This window comes from Pseudophryne corroboree, chromosome 3, assembly GCF_028390025.1.
Source record: "Pseudophryne corroboree isolate aPseCor3 chromosome 3, aPseCor3.hap2, whole genome shotgun sequence".
In the NCBI taxonomy this organism is placed as follows: Eukaryota; Metazoa; Chordata; class Amphibia; order Anura; family Myobatrachidae; genus Pseudophryne; species Pseudophryne corroboree.
The window spans coordinates 138351676-138371362 of NC_086446.1; the positions used below are offsets into that span (position 1 = coordinate 138351676).

The 19687-nt window shown below is 34.7% G+C and overlaps 10 non-coding genes across 10 annotated transcripts; all 10 read left to right on the plus strand.

Annotated features, from left to right (window-relative positions):
* Positions 1-133: 133 nt before the first annotated feature.
* Positions 134-207, plus strand: TRNAS-ACU (transfer RNA serine (anticodon ACU)). The gene has a single exon. It is a non-coding gene; the product is annotated as a tRNA-Ser (tRNA).
* Positions 208-1298: 1091 nt separating this feature from the next.
* TRNAS-ACU (transfer RNA serine (anticodon ACU)) lies at positions 1299-1372 on the plus strand. The gene has a single exon. It is a non-coding gene; the product is annotated as a tRNA-Ser (tRNA).
* Positions 1373-2470: 1098 nt separating this feature from the next.
* TRNAS-ACU (transfer RNA serine (anticodon ACU)) lies at positions 2471-2544 on the plus strand. The gene has a single exon. It is a non-coding gene; the product is annotated as a tRNA-Ser (tRNA).
* Positions 2545-4789: 2245 nt separating this feature from the next.
* Positions 4790-4863, plus strand: TRNAS-ACU (transfer RNA serine (anticodon ACU)). The gene has a single exon. It is a non-coding gene; the product is annotated as a tRNA-Ser (tRNA).
* A 1098-nt stretch (positions 4864-5961) lies between these two features.
* TRNAS-ACU (transfer RNA serine (anticodon ACU)) lies at positions 5962-6035 on the plus strand. The gene has a single exon. It is a non-coding gene; the product is annotated as a tRNA-Ser (tRNA).
* Positions 6036-10607: 4572 nt separating this feature from the next.
* Positions 10608-10681, plus strand: TRNAS-ACU (transfer RNA serine (anticodon ACU)). Its single transcript has one exon. It is a non-coding gene; the product is annotated as a tRNA-Ser (tRNA).
* Positions 10682-15274: 4593 nt separating this feature from the next.
* TRNAS-ACU (transfer RNA serine (anticodon ACU)) lies at positions 15275-15348 on the plus strand. The gene has a single exon. It is a non-coding gene; the product is annotated as a tRNA-Ser (tRNA).
* A 1091-nt stretch (positions 15349-16439) lies between these two features.
* Positions 16440-16513, plus strand: TRNAS-ACU (transfer RNA serine (anticodon ACU)). The gene has a single exon. It is a non-coding gene; the product is annotated as a tRNA-Ser (tRNA).
* Positions 16514-17608: 1095 nt separating this feature from the next.
* Positions 17609-17682, plus strand: TRNAS-ACU (transfer RNA serine (anticodon ACU)). Its single transcript has one exon. It is a non-coding gene; the product is annotated as a tRNA-Ser (tRNA).
* Positions 17683-18773: 1091 nt separating this feature from the next.
* Positions 18774-18847, plus strand: TRNAS-ACU (transfer RNA serine (anticodon ACU)). The gene has a single exon. It is a non-coding gene; the product is annotated as a tRNA-Ser (tRNA).
* Positions 18848-19687: the final 840 nt, after the last annotated feature.

Genomic DNA, 19687 nt, shown 5'->3' on the forward strand with positions numbered 1-19687 from the left:
TGTGTTTCTTCGTTGGTTGATTTAAGAAAATTCTTACAAAAACTCTCCAGATTATTGACTTTTTAAAGTTTTTCTAGGAAACGTTCTAGATGAATGCTTATTAGCCTTTGTCAGTATGTAATTTTTGCAAAGTGTCTCTGTGGCGCAATCGGTTAGTGTGTCTGGCTACTAACCAAAAGGTTGGTGGTTCAATCCCACCCAGGGACATAATTGACCTTGTGATCAGGTTTTGGTGATCTTTAAGTAGACAAGTCAAAATTTCAAACCCCATTTTATGGTGTAGGGTACCTGGCCTTCTCTGATGTAATCAGAGTTAGATTTGATTCAGTGATTTTATAAAAAACAGCTAGGAAGCACAATTTAGCAATGGATTGCAGAGAAAAAAAATATGCTGGCAGAAAAATCCAATTGAGTGATTAAACAGCTCTTCATTTTCTGGCTTTATTTTTATGCTAACAAATTTGTTCTCTAAAAGTGTCCACAAAGCCAAGTCTCTGATTAACACCTTTGTAGGGATGGTTTTTCACCTATAACTAAATTAAACTTGCTTCATTGGAAAGGCAGCAAGATGCATCCTCATTTCAATGTCTACTGAAATAATACAGGTTGACACCAGGAAACATTAACGCCACTGCATCCTTGCTGCTTTCTCATGTAGAAGTCTGTTTAATGTGAAAACAAGGTGATATCTAATTAGCACACAGGTAAGGAATTAAGAAAATCTTTATTTAAGGGTGAAGATGTTTCTCACAAAATCGTTGCCCCAATGCATCATTGAAATTCAAGCTGGAAAGATGATTTTAATATATCACTTGTACATTTTGTATTGCTCTTCTGGTGACAATGTAGTTTGTTTTTGTCAATTACCCTTTTAATAATAGGGTAAAGAAAATTAAGTGGATTTTTTTAAGAAAACTATAATGTCAATACACTATTAAAACAAATTAAAATGGTAAAAGTTATTGTACTTTAAGTAAAAATAAAAGAGCTAAAATATCAATCCCAGTTTTGGATTACTTTAATTAAAAAAAAATGCATATAGCAGAGGATAGTTTTAATCTGCCTACCTCTGGGTTATGGGCCCAGCATGCTTCCATTGCAGTACTCTGCTGCACATGTAAGTGCAAGAGATCCTGAAGCACTCACTCATCATGGGAAAGTACCAATGTGTTTCTTCGTTGGTTGATCTAAGAAACATCTTACAAAAACTCTCCAGATTATTGACTTTTTAAAGTTTTTCTAGGAAACGTTCTAGATGAATGCTTATTAGCCTTTGTCAGTATCCACTTTTGCAAAGTGTCTCTGTGGTGCAATCAGTTAGTGTGTTTGGCTACTAACCAAAAGGTTGGTGGTTCAATCCCACCCAGGGACATAATTGACCTTGTGATCAGGTTTTGGTGATCTTTAAGTAGACAAGTCAAAATTTCAAACCCCCTTTTATGTTGTAGGGTACCTGGCCTTCTCTGATGTAATCAGAGTTAGATTTGATTCAGTGATTTTATAAAAAACAGCTAGGAAGCACAATTTAGCAGTGGGTTGCAGAGAAAAAGAAATATGCTGGCAAAAAAAATCCAATTGAGTGATTAAACAGCTCTTCATTTTCTGGCTTTATTTTTATGCTAACAAATTTGTTCTCTGAAAAGTGTCCACAAAGCCAAGTCTCTGATTAACACCTTTGTAAGGATGGTTTTTAACCTATTACTAAATTAAACTTGCTTCATTGGAAAGGCAGCAAGATGCATCCTCATTTCAATGTCTACTGAAATAATACAGGTTGACACCAGGAAACATTAACGCCACTGCATCCTTGCTGCTTTCTCATGTGGAAGTCTGTTTAATGTGAAAACAAGGTGATATCTAATTAGCACACAGGTAAGGAATTAAGAAAATCTTTATTTAAGGGTGAAAATGTTTCTCACAAAATCGTTGCCCCAATGCATCATTGAAATTCAAGCTGGAAAGATGATTTTAATATATCACTTGTACATTTTGTATTGCTCTTCTGGTGACAATGTAGTTTGTTTTTGTCAATTACCATTTTAATAATAGGGTAAAGAAAATTAAGTGGATTTTTGAAAGAAAACTATACTGTCAATATACTATTAAAACAAATTAAAATGGTAAAAGTTATTGTACTTTAAGTAAAAATAAAAGAGCAAAAATATCAATCCCAGTTTTGATTACTTAAATTAACAAAAAAAAAATGCATATAGCAAAGGATAGTTTCAATCTGCCTACCTCTGGGTTATGGGCCCAGCATGCTTCCATTGCAGTACTCTGCTGCACATGTAAGTGCAAGAGATCCTGAAGCACTCACTCATCATGGGAAAGTACCAATGTGTTTCTTGGTTGGTTGATGGGAGAAACATCTTACAAAAACTCTCCAGATTATTGACTTTTTAAAGTTTTTCTAGGAAACGTTCTAGATGTATGCTTATTAGCCTTTGTCAGGATGTACTTTTTACAAAGTGTCTCTGTGGCGCAATCGGTTAGTGTGTCTGGCTACTAACCAAAAGGTTGGTGGTTCAATCCCACCCAGGGACGTAATTGACATTGTTATCAGATTTTGGTGATCTTTAAGTAGACAAGTCAAAATTTCAAACCCCCTGTTATGGTGTAGGGTACCTGGCCTTCTCTGATGTAATCAGAGTTAGATTTGATTCAGTGATTTTATAAAAACAGATAGGAAGCACAATTTAGCAGTGGGTTGCAGAGAAAAAGAAATATGCTGGCAAAAAAAATCCAATTGAGTGATTCTGGCTTTATTTTTATGCTAACAAATTTGTTCTCTGAAAAGTGTCCACAAAGCCAAGTCTCTGATTAACACCTTTGTAGGGATCGTTTTTCACCTATTACTAAATTAAACTTGCTTCATTGGAAAGGCAGCAAGATGCATCCTCATTTCAATTTCTACTGAAATAATACAGGTTGACACCAGGAAACATTAACGCCACTGCATCCTTGCTGCTTTCTCATGTGGAAGTCTGTTTAATGTGAAAACAAGGTGATATCTAATTAGCACACAGGTAAGGAATTAAGAAAATCTTTATTTAAGGGTGAAGATGTTTCTCACAAAATCGTTGCCCCAATGCATCATTGAAATTCAAGCTGGAAAGATGATTTTAATATATCACTTGTACATTTTGTATTGCTCTTCTGGTGACAATGTAGTTTGTTTTTGTCAATTACCCTTTTAATAATAGGGTAAAGAAAATTAAGTGGATTTTTTAAAGAAAACTATACTGTCAATATACTATTCAAACAAATTAAAATGGTAAAAGTTATTGTACTTCAAGTAAAAATAAAAGAGCAAAAATATCAATCCCAGTTTTGATTACTTAAATTAACAAAAAAAATGCATATAGCAAAGGATAGTTTCAATCTGCCTACCTCTGGGTTATGGGCCCAGCATGCTTCCATTGCAGTACTCTGCTGCACATGTAAGTGCAAGAGATCCTGAAGCACTCACTCATCATGGGAAAGTACCAATGTGTTTCTTCATTGGTTGATGGAAGAAACATCTTACAAAAACTCTCCAGATTATTGACTCTTTAAAGATTTTCTAGGATACGTTCTAGATGTATGCTTATTAGACTTTGTCAGTATGTACTTTTTGCAAAGTGTCTCTGTGGCGCAATCGGTTAGTATGTCCGGCTACTATCAAAAAGGTTGGTGGTTCAATCCCAACCAGGGACATAATTGACCTTGTTATCAGATTTTGGTGATCTTTAAGTAGACAAGTCAAAATTTCAAACCCCCTGTTATGGTGTAGGGTACCTGGCCTTCTCTGATGTAATCAGAGTTAGATTTGATTCAGTGATTTTATAAAAACAGCTAGGAAGCACAATTTAGCAGTGGGTTGCAGAGAAAAAGAAATATGCTGGCAAAAAAAATCCAATTGAGTGATTAAACAGCTCTTCATTTTCTGGCTTTATTTTTATGCTAACAAATTTGTTCTTTGAAAAGTGTCCACAAAGCCAAGTCTCTGATTAACACCTTTGTAGGGATGGTTTGTCACCTATTACTAAATTAAACTTGCTTCATTGGAAAGGCAGCAAGATGCATCCTCATTTCAATGTCTACTGAAATAATACAGGTTGACACCAGGAAACATTAACGCCACTGTATCCTTGCTGCTTTCTCATGTGGAAGTCTGTTTAATGTGAAAACAAGGTGATATCTAATTAGCACACAGGTAAGGAATTAAGAAAATCTTTATTTAAGGGTGAAGATGTTTCTCACAAAATCGTTGCCCCAATGCATCATTGAAATTCAAGCTGGAAAGATGATTTTAATATATCACTTGTACATTTTGTATTGCTCTTCTGGTGACAATGTAGTTTGTTTTTGTCAATTACCATTTTAATAATAGGGTAAAGAAAATTAAGTGGATTTTTGAAAGAAAACAATACTGTCAATATACTATTAAAACAAATTAAAATGGTAAAAGTTATTGTACTTTAAGTAAACATAAAAGAGCCAAAATATCAATCCCAGTTTTGGATTACTTTAACAAAAAAAAAATGCATATAGCAGAGGATAGTTTCAATCTGCCTACCGTTGGGTTATGGGCCCAGCATGCTTCCATTGCTGTACTCTGCTGCACATGTAAGTGCAAGAGATCCTGAAGCACTCACTCATCATGGGAAAGTACCAATGTGTTTCTTCGTTGGTTGATCTAAGAAACATCTTACAAAAACTCTCCAGATTATTGACTTTTTAAAGTTTTTCTAGGAAACGTTCTAGATGAATGCTTATTAGCCTTTGTCAGTATCCACTTTTGCAAAGTGTCTCTGTGGTGCAATCAGTTAGTGTGTTTGGCTACTAACCAAAAGGTTGGTGGTTCAATCCCACCCAGGGACATAATTGACCTTGTGATCAGGTTTTGGTGATCTTTAAGTAGACAAGTCAAAATTTCAAACCCCCTTTTATGTTGTAGGGTACCTGGCCTTCTCTGATGTAATCAGAGTTAGATTTGATTCAGTGATTTTATAAAAAACAGCTAGGAAGCACAATTTAGCAGTGGGTTGCAGAGAAAAAGAAATATGCTGGCAAAAAAAATCCAATTGAGTGATTAAACAGCTCTTCATTTTCTGGCTTTATTTTTATGCTAACAAATTTGTTCTCTGAAAAGTGTCCACAAAGCCAAGTCTCTGATTAACACCTTTGTAAGGATGGTTTTTAACCTATTACTAAATTAAACTTGCTTCATTGGAAAGGCAGCAAGATGCATCCTCATTTCAATGTCTACTGAAATAATACAGGTTGACACCAGGAAACATTAACGCCACTGCATCCTTGCTGCTTTCTCATGTGGAAGTCTGTTTAATGTGAAAACAAGGTGATATCTAATTAGCACACAGGTAAGGAATTAAGAAAATCTTTATTTAAGGGTGAAAATGTTTCTCACAAAATCGTTGCCCCAATGCATCATTGAAATTCAAGCTGGAAAGATGATTTTAATATATCACTTGTACATTTTGTATTGCTCTTCTGGTGACAATGTAGTTTGTTTTTGTCAATTACCATTTTAATAATAGGGTAAAGAAAATTAAGTGGATTTTTGAAAGAAAACTATACTGTCAATATACTATTAAAACAAATTAAAATGGTAAAAGTTATTGTACTTTAAGTAAAAATAAAAGAGCAAAAATATCAATCCCAGTTTTGATTACTTAAATTAACAAAAAAAAAATGCATATAGCAAAGGATAGTTTCAATCTGCCTACCTCTGGGTTATGGGCCCAGCATGCTTCCATTGCAGTACTCTGCTGCACATGTAAGTGCAAGAGATCCTGAAGCACTCACTCATCATGGGAAAGTACCAATGTGTTTCTTGGTTGGTTGATGGGAGAAACATCTTACAAAAACTCTCCAGATTATTGACTTTTTAAAGTTTTTCTAGGAAACGTTCTAGATGTATGCTTATTAGCCTTTGTCAGGATGTACTTTTTACAAAGTGTCTCTGTGGCGCAATCGGTTAGTGTGTCTGGCTACTAACCAAAAGGTTGGTGGTTCAATCCCACCCAGGGACGTAATTGACATTGTTATCAGATTTTGGTGATCTTTAAGTAGACAAGTCAAAATTTCAAACCCCCTGTTATGGTATAGGGTACCTGGCCTTCTCTGATGTAATCAGAGTTAGATTTGATTCAGTGATTTTATAAAAACAGATAGGAAGCACAATTTAGCAGTGGGTTGCAGAGAAAAAGAAATATGCTGGCAAAAAAAATCCAATTGAGTGATTCTGGCTTTATTTTTATGCTAACAAATTTGTTCTCTGAAAAGTGTCCACAAAGCCAAGTCTCTGATTAACACCTTTGTAGGGATCGTTTTTCACCTATTACTAAATTAAACTTGCTTCATTGGAAAGGCAGCAAGATGCATCCTCATTTCAATTTCTACTGAAATAATACAGGTTGACACCAGGAAACATTAACGCCACTGCATCCTTGCTGCTTTCTCATGTGGAAGTCTGTTTAATGTGAAAACAAGGTGATATCTAATTAGCACACAGGTAAGGAATTAAGAAAATCTTTATTTAAGGGTGAAGATGTTTCTCACAAAATCGTTGCCCCAATGCATCATTGAAATTCAAGCTGGAAAGATGATTTTAATATATCACTTGTACATTTTGTATTGCTCTTCTGGTGACAATGTAGTTTGTTTTTGTCAATTACCCTTTTAATAATAGGGTAAAGAAAATTAAGTGGATTTTTTAAAGAAAACTATACTGTCAATATACTATTCAAACAAATTAAAATGGTAAAAGTTATTGTACTTCAAGTAAAAATAAAAGAGCAAAAATATCAATCCCAGTTTTGATTACTTAAATTAACAAAAAAAATGCATATAGCAAAGGATAGTTTCAATCTGCCTACCTCTGGGTTATGGGCCCAGCATGCTTCCATTGCAGTACTCTGCTGCACATGTAAGTGCAAGAGATCCTGAAGCACTCACTCATCATGGGAAAGTACCAATGTGTTTCTTCATTGGTTGATGGAAGAAACATCTTACAAAAACTCTCCAGATTATTGACTCTTTAAAGATTTTCTAGGATACGTTCTAGATGTATGCTTATTAGACTTTGTCAGTATGTGCTTTTTGCAAAGTGTCTCTGTGGCGCAATCGGTTAGTATGTCCGGCTACTATCAAAAAGGTTGGTGGTTCAATCCCAACCAGGGACATAATTGACCTTGTTATCAGATTTTGGTGATCTTTAAGTAGACAAGTCAAAATTTCAAACCCCCTGTTATGGTGTAGGGTACCTGGCCTTCTCTGATGTAATCAGAGTTAGATTTGATTCAGTGATTTTATAAAAACAGCTAGGAAGCACAATTTAGCAGTGGGTTGCAGAGAAAAAGAAATATGCTGGCAAAAAAAATCCAATTGAGTGATTAAACAGCTCTTCATTTTCTGGCTTTATTTTTATGCTAACAAATTTGTTCTTTGAAAAGTGTCCACAAAGCCAAGTCTCTGATTAACACCTTTGTAGGGATGGTTTGTCACCTATTACTAAATTAAACTTGCTTCATTGGAAAGGCAGCAAGATGCATCCTCATTTCAATGTCTACTGAAATAATACAGGTTGACACCAGGAAACATTAACGCCACTGTATCCTTGCTGCTTTCTCATGTGGAAGTCTGTTTAATGTGAAAACAAGGTGATATCTAATTAGCACACAGGTAAGGAATTAAGAAAATCTTTATTTAAGGGTGAAGATGTTTCTCACAAAATCGTTGCCCCAATGCATCATTGAAATTCAAGCTGGAAAGATGATTTTAATATATCACTTGTACATTTTGTATTGCTCTTCTGGTGACAATGTAGTTTGTTTTTGTCAATTACCATTTTAATAATAGGGTAAAGAAAATTAAGTGGATTTTTGAAAGAAAACAATACTGTCAATATACTATTAAAACAAATTAAAATGGTAAAAGTTATTGTACTTTAAGTAAACATAAAAGAGCCAAAATATCAATCCCAGTTTTGGATTACTTTAACAAAAAAAAAATGCATATAGCAGAGGATAGTTTCAATCTGCCTACCGTTGGGTTATGGGCCCAGCATGCTTCCATTGCTGTACTCTGCTGCACATGTAAGTGCAAGAGATCCTGAAGCACTCACTCATCATGGGAAAGTACCAATGTGTTTCTTCGTTGGTTGATGGAAGAAACATCTTACAAAAACTCTCCAGATTATTGACTTTTTAAAGTTTTTCTAGGAAACGTTTTAGATGAATGCTTATTAGCCTTTGTCAGTATGGACTTTTGCAAAGTGTCTCTGTGGCGCAATCAGTTAGTGTGCATGGCTATTAACCAAAAGGTTGGTGGTTCAATCCCATCCAGGGACGTATTTGACCTTGTTATCAGATTTTGGTGATCTTTAAGTAGACAAGTCAAAATTTCAAACCCCCTGTTCTGGTGTAGGGTACGTGGCCTTCTCTGATGGAGTTAGATTTGATTCAGTGATTTTAGAAAAACAGCTAGGAAGCACAATTTAGCAGTGGGTTGCAGAGAAAAAGAAATATGCTGGCAAAAAAAATCCAATTGAGTGATTAAACAGCTCTTAATTTTCTGGCTTTATTTTTATGCTAACAAATTTGTTCTCTGAAAAGTGTCCACAAAGCCAAGTCTCTGATTAACACCTTTGTAAGGATGGTTTTTAACCTATTACTAAATTAAACTTGCTTCATTGGAAAGGCAGCAAGATGCATCCTCATTTCAATGTCTACTGAAATAATACAGGTTGACACCAGGAAACATTAACGCCACTGCATCCTTGCTGCTTTCTCATGTGGAAGTCTGTTTAATGTGAAAACAAGGTGATATCTAATTAGCACACAGGTAAGGAATTAAGAAAATCTTTATTTAAGGGTGAAAATGTTTCTCACAAAATCGTTGCCCCAATGCATCATTGAAATTCAAGCTGGAAAGATGATTTTAATATATCACTTGTACATTTTGTATTGCTCTTCTGGTGACAATGTAGTTTGTTTTTGTCAATTACCATTTTAATAATAGGGTAAAAAAAATTAAGTGGATTTTTGAAAGAAAACAATACTGTCAATATACTATTAAAACAAATTAAAATGGTAAAAGTTATTGTACTGTAAGTAAAAATAAAAGAGCCAACATATCAATCCCAGTTTTGGATTACTTTAATTAACAAAAAAAAATGCATATAGCAGAGGATAGTTTCAATCTGCCTACCGTTGGGTTATGGGCCCAGCATGCTTCCATTGCTGTACTCTGCTGCACATGTAAGTGCAAGAGATCCTGAAGCACTCACTCATCATGGGAAAGTACCAATGTGTTTCTTCGTTGGTTGATGGAAGAAACATCTTACAAAAACTCTCCAGATTATTGACTTTTTAAAGTTTTTCTAGGAAACGTTTTAGATGAATGCTTATTAGCCTTTGTCAGTATGGACTTTTGCAAAGTGTCTCTGTGGCGCAATCAGTTAGTGTGCATGGCTATTAACCAAAAGGTTGGTGGTTCAATCCCACCCAGGGACGTATTTGACCTTGTTATCAGATTTTGGTGATCTTTAAGTAGACAAGTCAAAATTTCAAACCCCCTGTTCTGGTGTAGGGTACGTGGCCTTCTCTGATGGAGTTAGATTTGATTCAGTGATTTTAGAAAAACAGCTAGGAAGCACAATTTAGCAGTGGGTTGCAGAGAAAAAGAAATATGCTGGCAAAAAAAATCCAATTGAGTGATTAAACAGCTCTTAATTTTCTGGCTTTATTTTTATGCTAACAAATTTGTTCTCTGAAAAGTGTCCACAAAGCCAAGTCTCTGATTAACACCTTTGTAAGGATGGTTTTTAACCTATTACTAAATTAAACTTGCTTCATTGGAAAGGCAGCAAGATGCATCCTCATTTCAATGTCTACTGAAATAATACAGGTTGACACCAGGAAACATTAACGCCACTGCATCCTTGCTGCTTTCTCATGTGGAAGTCTGTTTAATGTGAAAACAAGGTGATATCTAATTAGCACACAGGTAAGGAATTAAGAAAATCTTTATTTAAGGGTGAAAATGTTTCTCACAAAATCGTTGCCCCAATGCATCATTGAAATTCAAGCTGGAAAGATGATTTTAATATATCACTTGTACATTTTGTATTGCTCTTCTGGTGACAATGTAGTTTGTTTTTGTCAATTACCATTTTAATAATAGGGTAAAAAAAATTAAGTGGATTTTTGAAAGAAAACAATACTGTCAATATACTATTAAAACAAATTAAAATGGTAAAAGTTATTGTACTTTAAGTAAAAATAAAAGAGCAAAAATATCAATCCCAGTTTTGATTACTTAAATTAACAAAAAAAATGCATATAGCAAAGGATAGTTTCAATCTGCCTACCTCTGGGTTATGGGCCCAGCATGCTTCCATTGCAGTACTCTGCTGCACATGTAAGTGCAAGAGATCCTGAAGCACTCACTCATCATGGGAAAGTACCAATGTGTTTCTTGGTTGGTTGATGGGAGAAACATCTTACAAAAACTCTCCAGATTATTGACTTTTTAAAGTTTTTCTAGGAAACGTTCTAGATGTATGCTTATTAGCCTTTGTCAGGATGTACTTTTTACAAAGTGTCTCTGTGGCGCAATCGGTTAGTGTGTCTGGCTACTAACCAAAAGGTTGGTGGTTCAATCCCACCCAGGGACGTAATTGACATTGTTATCAGATTTTGGTGATCTTTAAGTAGACAAGTCAAAATTTCAAACCCCCTGTTATGGTGTAGGGTACCTGGCCTTCTCTGATGTAATCAGAGTTAGATTTGATTCAGTGATTTTATAAAAACAGATAGGAAGCACAATTTAGCAGTGGGTTGCAGAGAAAAAGAAATATGCTGGCAAAAAAAATCCAATTGAGTGATTAAACAGCTCTTCATTTTCTGGCTTTATTTTTATGCTAACAAATTTGTTCTCTGAAAAGTGTCCACAAAGCCAAGTCTCTGATTAACACCTTTGTAGGGATCGTTTTTCACCTATTACTAAATTAAACTTGCTTCATTGGAAAGGCAGCAAGATGCATCCTCATTTCAATTTCTACTGAAATAATACAGGTTGACACCAGGAAACATTAACGCCACTGCATCCTTGCTGCTTTCTCATGTGGAAGTCTGTTTAATGTGAAAACAAGGTGATATCTAATTAGCACACAGGTAAGGAATTAAGAAAATCTTTATTTAAGGGTGAAGATGTTTCTCACAAAATCGTTGCCCCAATGCATCATTGAAATTCAAGCTGGAAAGATGATTTTAATATATCACTTGTACATTTTGTATTGCTCTTCTGGTGACAATGTAGTTTGTTTTTGTCAATTACCCTTTTAATAATAGGGTAAAGAAAATTAAGTGGATTTTTTAAAGAAAACTATACTGTCAATATACTATTCAAACAAATTAAAATGGTAAAAGTTATTGTACTTCAAGTAAAAATAAAAGAGCAAAAATATCAATCCCAGTTTTGATTACTTAAATTAACAAAAAAAATGCATATAGCAAAGGATAGTTTCAATCTGCCTACCTCTGGGTTATGGGCCCAGCATGCTTCCATTGCAGTACTCTGCTGCACATGTACGTGCAAGAGATCCTGAAGCACTCACTCATCATGGGAAAGTACCAATGTGTTTCTTCATTGGTTGATGGAAGAAACATCTTACAAAAACTCTCCAGATTATTGACTCTTTAAAGATTTTCTAGGATACGTTCTAGATGTATGCTTATTAGACTTTGTCAGTATGTACTTTTTGCAAAGTGTCTCTGTGGCGCAATCGGTTAGTATGTCCGGCTACTATCAAAAAGGTTGGTGGTTCAATCCCAACCAGGGACATAATTGACCTTGTTATCAGATTTTGGTGATCTTTAAGTAGACAAGTCAAAATTTCAAACCCCCTGTTATGGTGTAGGGTACCTGGCCTTCTCTGATGTAATCAGAGTTAGATTTGATTCAGTGATTTTATAAAAACAGCTAGGAAGCACAATTTAGCAGTGGGTTGCAGAGAAAAAGAAATATGCTGGCAAAAAAAATCCAATTGAGTGATTAAACAGCTCTTCATTTTCTGGCTTTATTTTTATGCTAACAAATTTGTTCTTTGAAAAGTGTCCACAAAGCCAAGTCTCTGATTAACACCTTTGTAGGGATGGTTTTTCACCTATTACTAAATTAAACTTGCTTCATTGGAAAGGCAGCAAGATGCATCCTCATTTCAATGTCTACTGAAATAATACAGGTTGACACCAGGAAACATTAACGCCACTGTATCCTTGCTGCTTTCTCATGTGGAAGTCTGTTTAATGTGAAAACAAGGTGATATCTAATTAGCACACAGGTAAGGAATTAAGAAAATCTTTATTTAAGGGTGAAGATGTTTCTCACAAAATCGTTGCCCCAATGCATCATTGAAATTCAAGCTGGAAAGATGATTTTAATATATCACTTGTACATTTTGTATTGCTCTTCTGGTGACAATGTAGTTTGTTTTTGTCAATTACCATTTTAATAATAGGGTAAAGAAAATTAAGTGGATTTTTGAAAGAAAACAATACTGTCAATATACTATTAAAACAAATTAAAATGGTAAAAGTTATTGTACTTTAAGTAAAAATAAAAGAGCCAAAATATCAATCCCAGTTTTGGATTACTTTAACAAAAAAAAATGCATATAGCAGAGGATAGTTTCAATCTGCCTACCGTTGGGTTATGGGCCCAGCATGCTTCCATTGCTGTACTCTGCTGCACATGTAAGTGCAAGAGATCCTGAAGCACTCACTCATCATGGGAAAGTACCAATGTGTTTCTTCGTTGGTTGATGGAAGAAACATCTTACAAAAACTCTCCAGATTATTGACTTTTTAAAGTTTTTCTAGGAAACGTTTTAGATGAATGCTTATTAGCCTTTGTCAGTATGGACTTTTGCAAAGTGTCTCTGTGGCGCAATCAGTTAGTGTGCATGGCTATTAACCAAAAGGTTGGTGGTTCAATCCCACCCAGGGACGTATTTGACCTTGTTATCAGATTTTGGTGATCTTTAAGTAGACAAGTCAAAATTTCAAACCCCCTGTTCTGGTGTAGGGTACGTGGCCTTCTCTGATGGAGTTAGATTTGATTCAGTGATTTTAGAAAAACAGCTAGGAAGCACAATTTAGCAGTGGGTTGCAGAGAAAAAGAAATATGCTGGCAAAAAAAATCCAATTGAGTGATTAAACAGCTCTTAATTTTCTGGCTTTATTTTTATGCTAACAAATTTGTTCTCTGAAAAGTGTCCACAAAGCCAAGTCTCTGATTAACACCTTTGTAAGGATGGTTTTTAACCTATTACTAAATTAAACTTGCTTCATTGGAAAGGCAGCAAGATGCATCCTCATTTCAATGTCTACTGAAATAATACAGGTTGACACCAGGAAACATTAACGCCACTGCATCCTTGCTGCTTTCTCATGTGGAAGTCTGTTTAATGTGAAAACAAGGTGATATCTAATTAGCACACAGGTAAGGAATTAAGAAAATCTTTATTTAAGGGTGAAAATGTTTCTCACAAAATCGTTGCCCCAATGCATCATTGAAATTCAAGCTGGAAAGATGATTTTAATATATCACTTGTACATTTTGTATTGCTCTTCTGGTGACAATGTAGTTTGTTTTTGTCAATTACCATTTTAATAATAGGGTAAAGAAAATTAAGTGGCTTTTTAAAAGAAAACAATACTTTCAATATACTATTAAAACAAATTAAAATGGTAAAAGTTATTGTACTTTAATGAAAAATAAAAGAGCAAAAATATCAATCCCAGTTTTGGATTACTTTAATTAACAAAAAAAATGCATATAGCAGAGGATAGTTTTAATCTGCCTACCTCTGGGTTATGGGCCCAGCATGCTTCCATTGCAGTACTCTGCTGCACATGTAAGTGCAAGAGATCCTGAAGCACTCACTCATCATGGGAAAGTACCAATGTGTTTCTTCGTTGGTGGATGGAAGAAACATCTTACAAAAACTCTCCAGATTACTGACTTTTTAAAGTTTTTCTAGGAAACGTTTTAGATGAATGCTTATTAGCCTTTGTCAGTATCCACTTTTGCAAAGTGTCTCTGTGGTGCAATCAGTTAGTGTGTTTGGCTACTAACCAAAAGGTTGGTGGTTCAATCCCACCCAGGGATGTAAGTGACCTTGTGATCAGGTTTTGGTGATCTTTAAGTGGACAAGTCAAAATTTCAAACCCCCTGTTATGATGTAGGGTACCTGGCCTTCTCTGATGTAATCAGAGTTAGATTTGATTAAGTGATTTTATAAAAAACAGCTAGGAAGCACAATTTAGCAGTGGGTTGCAGAGAAAAAAAATATGCTGGCAGAAAAATCCAATTGAGTGATTAAACAGCTCTTCATTTTCTGGCTTTATTTTTATGCTAACAAATTTGTTCTCTGAAAAGTGTCCACAAAGCCAAGTCTCTGATGAACACCTATGTAAGGATGGTTTTTCACCTATTACTAAATTAAACTTGCTTCATTGGAAAGGCAGCAAGATGCATCCTCATTTCAATGTCTACTGAAATAATACAGGTTGACACCAGGAAACATTAACGCCACTGCATCCTTGCTGCTTTCTCATGTAGAAGTCTGTTTAATGTGAAAACAAGGTGATATCTAATTAGCACACAGGTAAGGAATTAAGAAAATCTTTATTTAAGGGTGAAGATGTTTCTCACAAAATCGTTGCCCCAATGCATCATTGAAATTCAAGCTGGAAAGATGATTTTAATATATCACTTGTACATTTTGTATTGCTCTTCTGGTGACAATGTAGTTTGTTTTTGTCAATTACCATTTTAATAATAGGGTAAAGAAAATTAAGTGGATTTTTGAAAGAAAACAATACTGTCAATATACTATTAAAACAAATTAAAATGGTAAAAGTTATTGTACTTTAAGTAAACATAAAATAGCTAACATATCAATCCCAGTTTTGGATTACTTTAATTAACAAAAAAAATGCATATAGCAGAGGATAGTTTCAATCTGCCTACCTCTGGGTAATGGGCCCAGCATGCTTCCATTGCAGTACTCTGCTGCACATGTAAGTGCAAGAGATCCTGAAGCACTCACTCATCATGGGAAAGTACCAATGTGTTTCTTCGTTGGTTGATTTAAGAAAATTCTTACAAAAACTCTCCAGATTATTGACTTTTTAAAGTTTTTCTAGGAAACGTTCTAGATGAATGCTTATGAGCCTTTGTCAGGATGTACCTTTTGCAAAGTGTCTCTGTGGCGCAATCGGTTAGTGTGTCTGGCTACTAACCAAATGGTTGGTGGTTCAATCCCACCCAGGGACATAATTGACCTTGTGATCAGGTTTTGGTGATCTTTAAGTAGACAAGTCAAAATTTCAAACCCCATTTTATGGTGTAGGGTACCTGGCCTTCTCTGATGTAATCAGAGTTAGATTTGATTCAGTGATTTTATAAAAAACAGCTAGGAAGCACAATTTAGCAATGGGTTGCAGAGAAAAAAAATATGCTGGCAGAAAAATCCAATTGAGTGATTAAACAGCTCTTCATTTTCTGCCTTTATTTTTATGCTAACAAATTTGTTCTCTAAAAGTGTCCACAAAGCCAAGTCTCTGATTAACACCTTTGTAGGGATGGTTTTTCACCTATAACTAAATTAAACTTGCTTCATTGGAAAGGCAGCAAGATGCATCCTCATTTCAATGTCTACTGAAATAATACAGGTTGACACCAGGAAACATAAAACGCCACTGCATCCTTGCTGCTTTCTCATGTAGAAGTCTGTTTAATGTGAAAACAAGGTGATATCTAATTAGCACACAGGTAAGGAATTAAGAAAATCTTTATTTAAGGGTGAAGATGTTTCTCACAAAATCGTTGTTCCAATGCATCATTGAAATTCAAGCTGGAAAGATGATTTTAATATATCACTTGTACATTTTGTATTGCTCTTCTGGTGACAATGTAGTTTGTTTTTGTCAATTACCCTTTTAATAATAGGGTAAAGAAAATTAAGTGGATTTTTTAAAGAAAACTATACTGTCAATACACTATTAAAACAAATTAAAATGGTAAAAGTTATTGTACTTTAAGTAAAAATAAAAGAGCTAAAATATCAATCCCAGTGTTGGATTACTTTAATAAAAAAAAATGCATATAGCAGAGGATAGTTTTAATCTGCCTACCTCTGGGTTATGGGCCCAGCATGCTTCCATTGCAGTACTCTGCTGCACATGTAAGTGCAAGAGATCCTGAAGCACTCACTCATCATGGGAAAGTACCAATGTGTTTCTTCATTGGTTGATGGAAGAAACATCTTACAAAAACTCTCCAGATTATTGACTTTTTAAAGTTTTTCTAGGAAACGTTCTAGATGAATGCTTATTAGCCTTTGTCAGTACCCACTTTTGCAAAGTGTCTCTGTGGTGCAATCAGTTAGTGTGTTTGGCTACTAACCAAAAGGTTGGTGGTTCAATCCCACCCAGGGACATAATTGACCTTGTTATCAGATTTTGGTGATCTTTAAGTAGACAAGTCAAAATTTCAAACCCCCTCTTATGGTGTAGAGTACCTGGCCTTCTCTGATGTAATCAGAGTTAGATTTGATTCAGTGATTTTATAAAAACAGCTAGGAAGCACAATTTAGCAGTGAGTTGCAGAGAAAAAGAAATATGCTGGCAAAAAAATCCAATTGAGTGATTAAACAGCTCTTAATTTTCTGGCTTTATTTTTATGCTAACAAATTTGTTCTCTGAAAAGTGTCGACAAAGCCAAGTCTCTGATTAACACCTTTGTAGGGATGGTTTTTCACCTATTACTAAATTAAACTTGCTTCATTGGAAAGGCAGCAAGATGCATCCTCATTTCAATGTCTACTGAAATAATACGGGTTGATACCAGGAAACATTAATGCCACTGCATCCTTGCTGATTTCTCATGTGGAAGTCTGTTTAATGTGAAAACAAGGTGATATCTAATTAGCACACAGGTAAGGAATTAAGAAAATCTTTATTTAAGGGTGAAGATGTTTCTCACAAAATCGTTGCCCCAATGCATCATTGAAATTCAAGCTGGAAAGATGATTTTAATATATCACTTGTACATTTTGTACTGCTCTTCTGGTGACAATGTAGTTTGTTTTTGTCAATTACCATTTTAATAATAGGGTAAAGAAAATTAAGTGGCTTTTTAAAAGAAAACAATACTTTCAATATACTATTAAAACAAATTAAAATGGTAAAAGTTATTGTACTTTAATGAAAAATAAAAGAGCAAAAATATCAATCCCAGTTTTGGATTACTTTAATTAACAAAAAAAATGCATATAGCAGAGGATAGTTTTAATCTGCCTACCTCTGGGTTATGGGCCCAGCATGCTTCCATTGCAGTACTCTGCTGCACATGTAAGTGCAAGAGATCCTGAAGCACTCACTCATCATGGGAAAGTACCAATGTGTTTCTTCGTTGGTTGATTTAAGAAAATTCTTACAAAAACTCTCCAGATTATTGACTTTTTAAAGTTTTTCTAGGAAACGTTCTAGATGAATGCTTATTAGCCTTTGTCAGTATGTAATTTTTGCAAAGTGTCTCTGTGGCGCAATCGGTTAGTGTGTCTGGCTACTAACCAAAAGGTTGGTGGTTCAATCCCACCCAGGGACATAATTGACCTTGTGATCAGGTTTTGGTGATCTTTAAGTAGACAAGTCAAAATTTCAAACCCCATTTTATGGTGTAGGGTACCTGGCCTTCTCTGATGTAATCAGAGTTAGATTTGATTCAGTGATTTTATAAAAAACAGCTAGGAAGCACAATTTAGCAATGGATTGCAGAGAAAAAAAATATGCTGGCAGAAAAATCCAATTGAGTGATTAAACAGCTCTTCATTTTCTGGCTTTATTTTTATGCTAACAAATTTGTTCTCTAAAAGTGTCCACAAAGCCAAGTCTCTGATTAACACCTTTGTAGGGATGGTTTTTCACCTATAACTAAATTAAACTTGCTTCATTGGAAAGGCAGCAAGATGCATCCTCATTTCAATGTCTACTGAAATAATACAGGTTGACACCAGGAAACATTAACGCCACTGCATCCTTGCTGCTTTCTCATGTAGAAGTCTGTTTAATGTGAAAACAAGGTGATATCTAATTAGCACACAGGTAAGGAATTAAGAAAATCTTTATTTAAGGGTGAAGATGTTTCTCACAAAATCGTTGCCCCAATGCATCATTGAAATTCAAGCTGGAAAGATGATTTTAATATATCACTTGTACATTTTGTATTGCTCTTCTGGTGACAATGTAGTTTGTTTTTGTCAATTACCCTTTTAATAATAGGGTAAAGAAAATTAAGTGGATTTTTTTAAGAAAACTATAATGTCAATACACTATTAAAACAAATTAAAATGGTAAAAGTTATTGTACTTTAAGTAAAAATAAAAGAGCTAAAATATCAATCCCAGTTTTGGATTACTTTAATTAAAAAAAAATGCATATAGCAGAGGATAGTTTTAATCTGCCTACCTCTGGGTTATGGGCCCAGCATGCTTCCATTGCAGTACTCTGCTGCACATGTAAGTGCAAGAGATCCTGAAGCACTCACTCATCATGGGAAAGTACCAATGTGTTTCTTCGTTGGTTGATCTAAGAAACATCTTACAAAAACTCTCCAGATTATTGACTTTTTAAAGTTTTTCTAGGAAACGTTCTAGATGAATGCTTATTAGCCTTTGTCAGTATCCACTTTTGCAAAGTGTCTCTGTGGTGCAATCAGTTAGTGTGTTTGGCTACTAACCAAAAGGTTGGTGGTTCAATCCCACCCAGGGACATAATTGACCTTGTGATCAGGTTTTGGTGATCTTTAAGTAGACAAGTCAAAATTTCAAACCCCCTTTTATGTTGTAGGGTACCTGGCCTTCTCTGATGTAATCAGAGTTAGATTTGATTCAGTGATTTTATAAAAAACAGCTAGGAAGCACAATTTAGCAGTGGGTTGCAGAGAAAAAGAAATATGCTGGCAAAAAAAATCCAATTGAGTGATTAAACAGCTCTTCATTTTCTGGCTTTATTTTTATGCTAACAAATTTGTTCTCTGAAAAGTGTCCACAAAGCCAAGTCTCTGATTAACACCTTTGTAAGGATGGTTTTTAACCTATTACTAAATTAAACTTGCTTCATTGGAAAGGCAGCAAGATGCATCCTCATTTCAATGTCTACTGAAATAATACAGGTTGACACCAGGAAACATTAACGCCACTGCATCCTTGCTGCTTTCTCATGTGGAAGTCTGTTTAATGTGAAAACAAGGTGATATCTAATTAGCACACAGGTAAGGAATTAAGAAAATCTTTATTTAAGGGTGAAAATGTTTCTCACAAAATCGTTGCCCCAATGCATCATTGAAATTCAAGCTGGAAAGATGATTTTAATATATCACTTGTACATTTTGTATTGCTCTTCTGGTGACAATGTAGTTTGTTTTTGTCAATTACCATTTTAATAATAGGGTAAAGAAAATTAAGTGGATTTTTGAAAGAAAACTATACTGTCAATATACTATTAAAACAAATTAAAATGGTAAAAGTTATTGTACTTTAAGTAAAAATAAAAGAGCAAAAATATCAATCCCAGTTTTGATTACTTAAATTAACAAAAAAAAAATGCATATA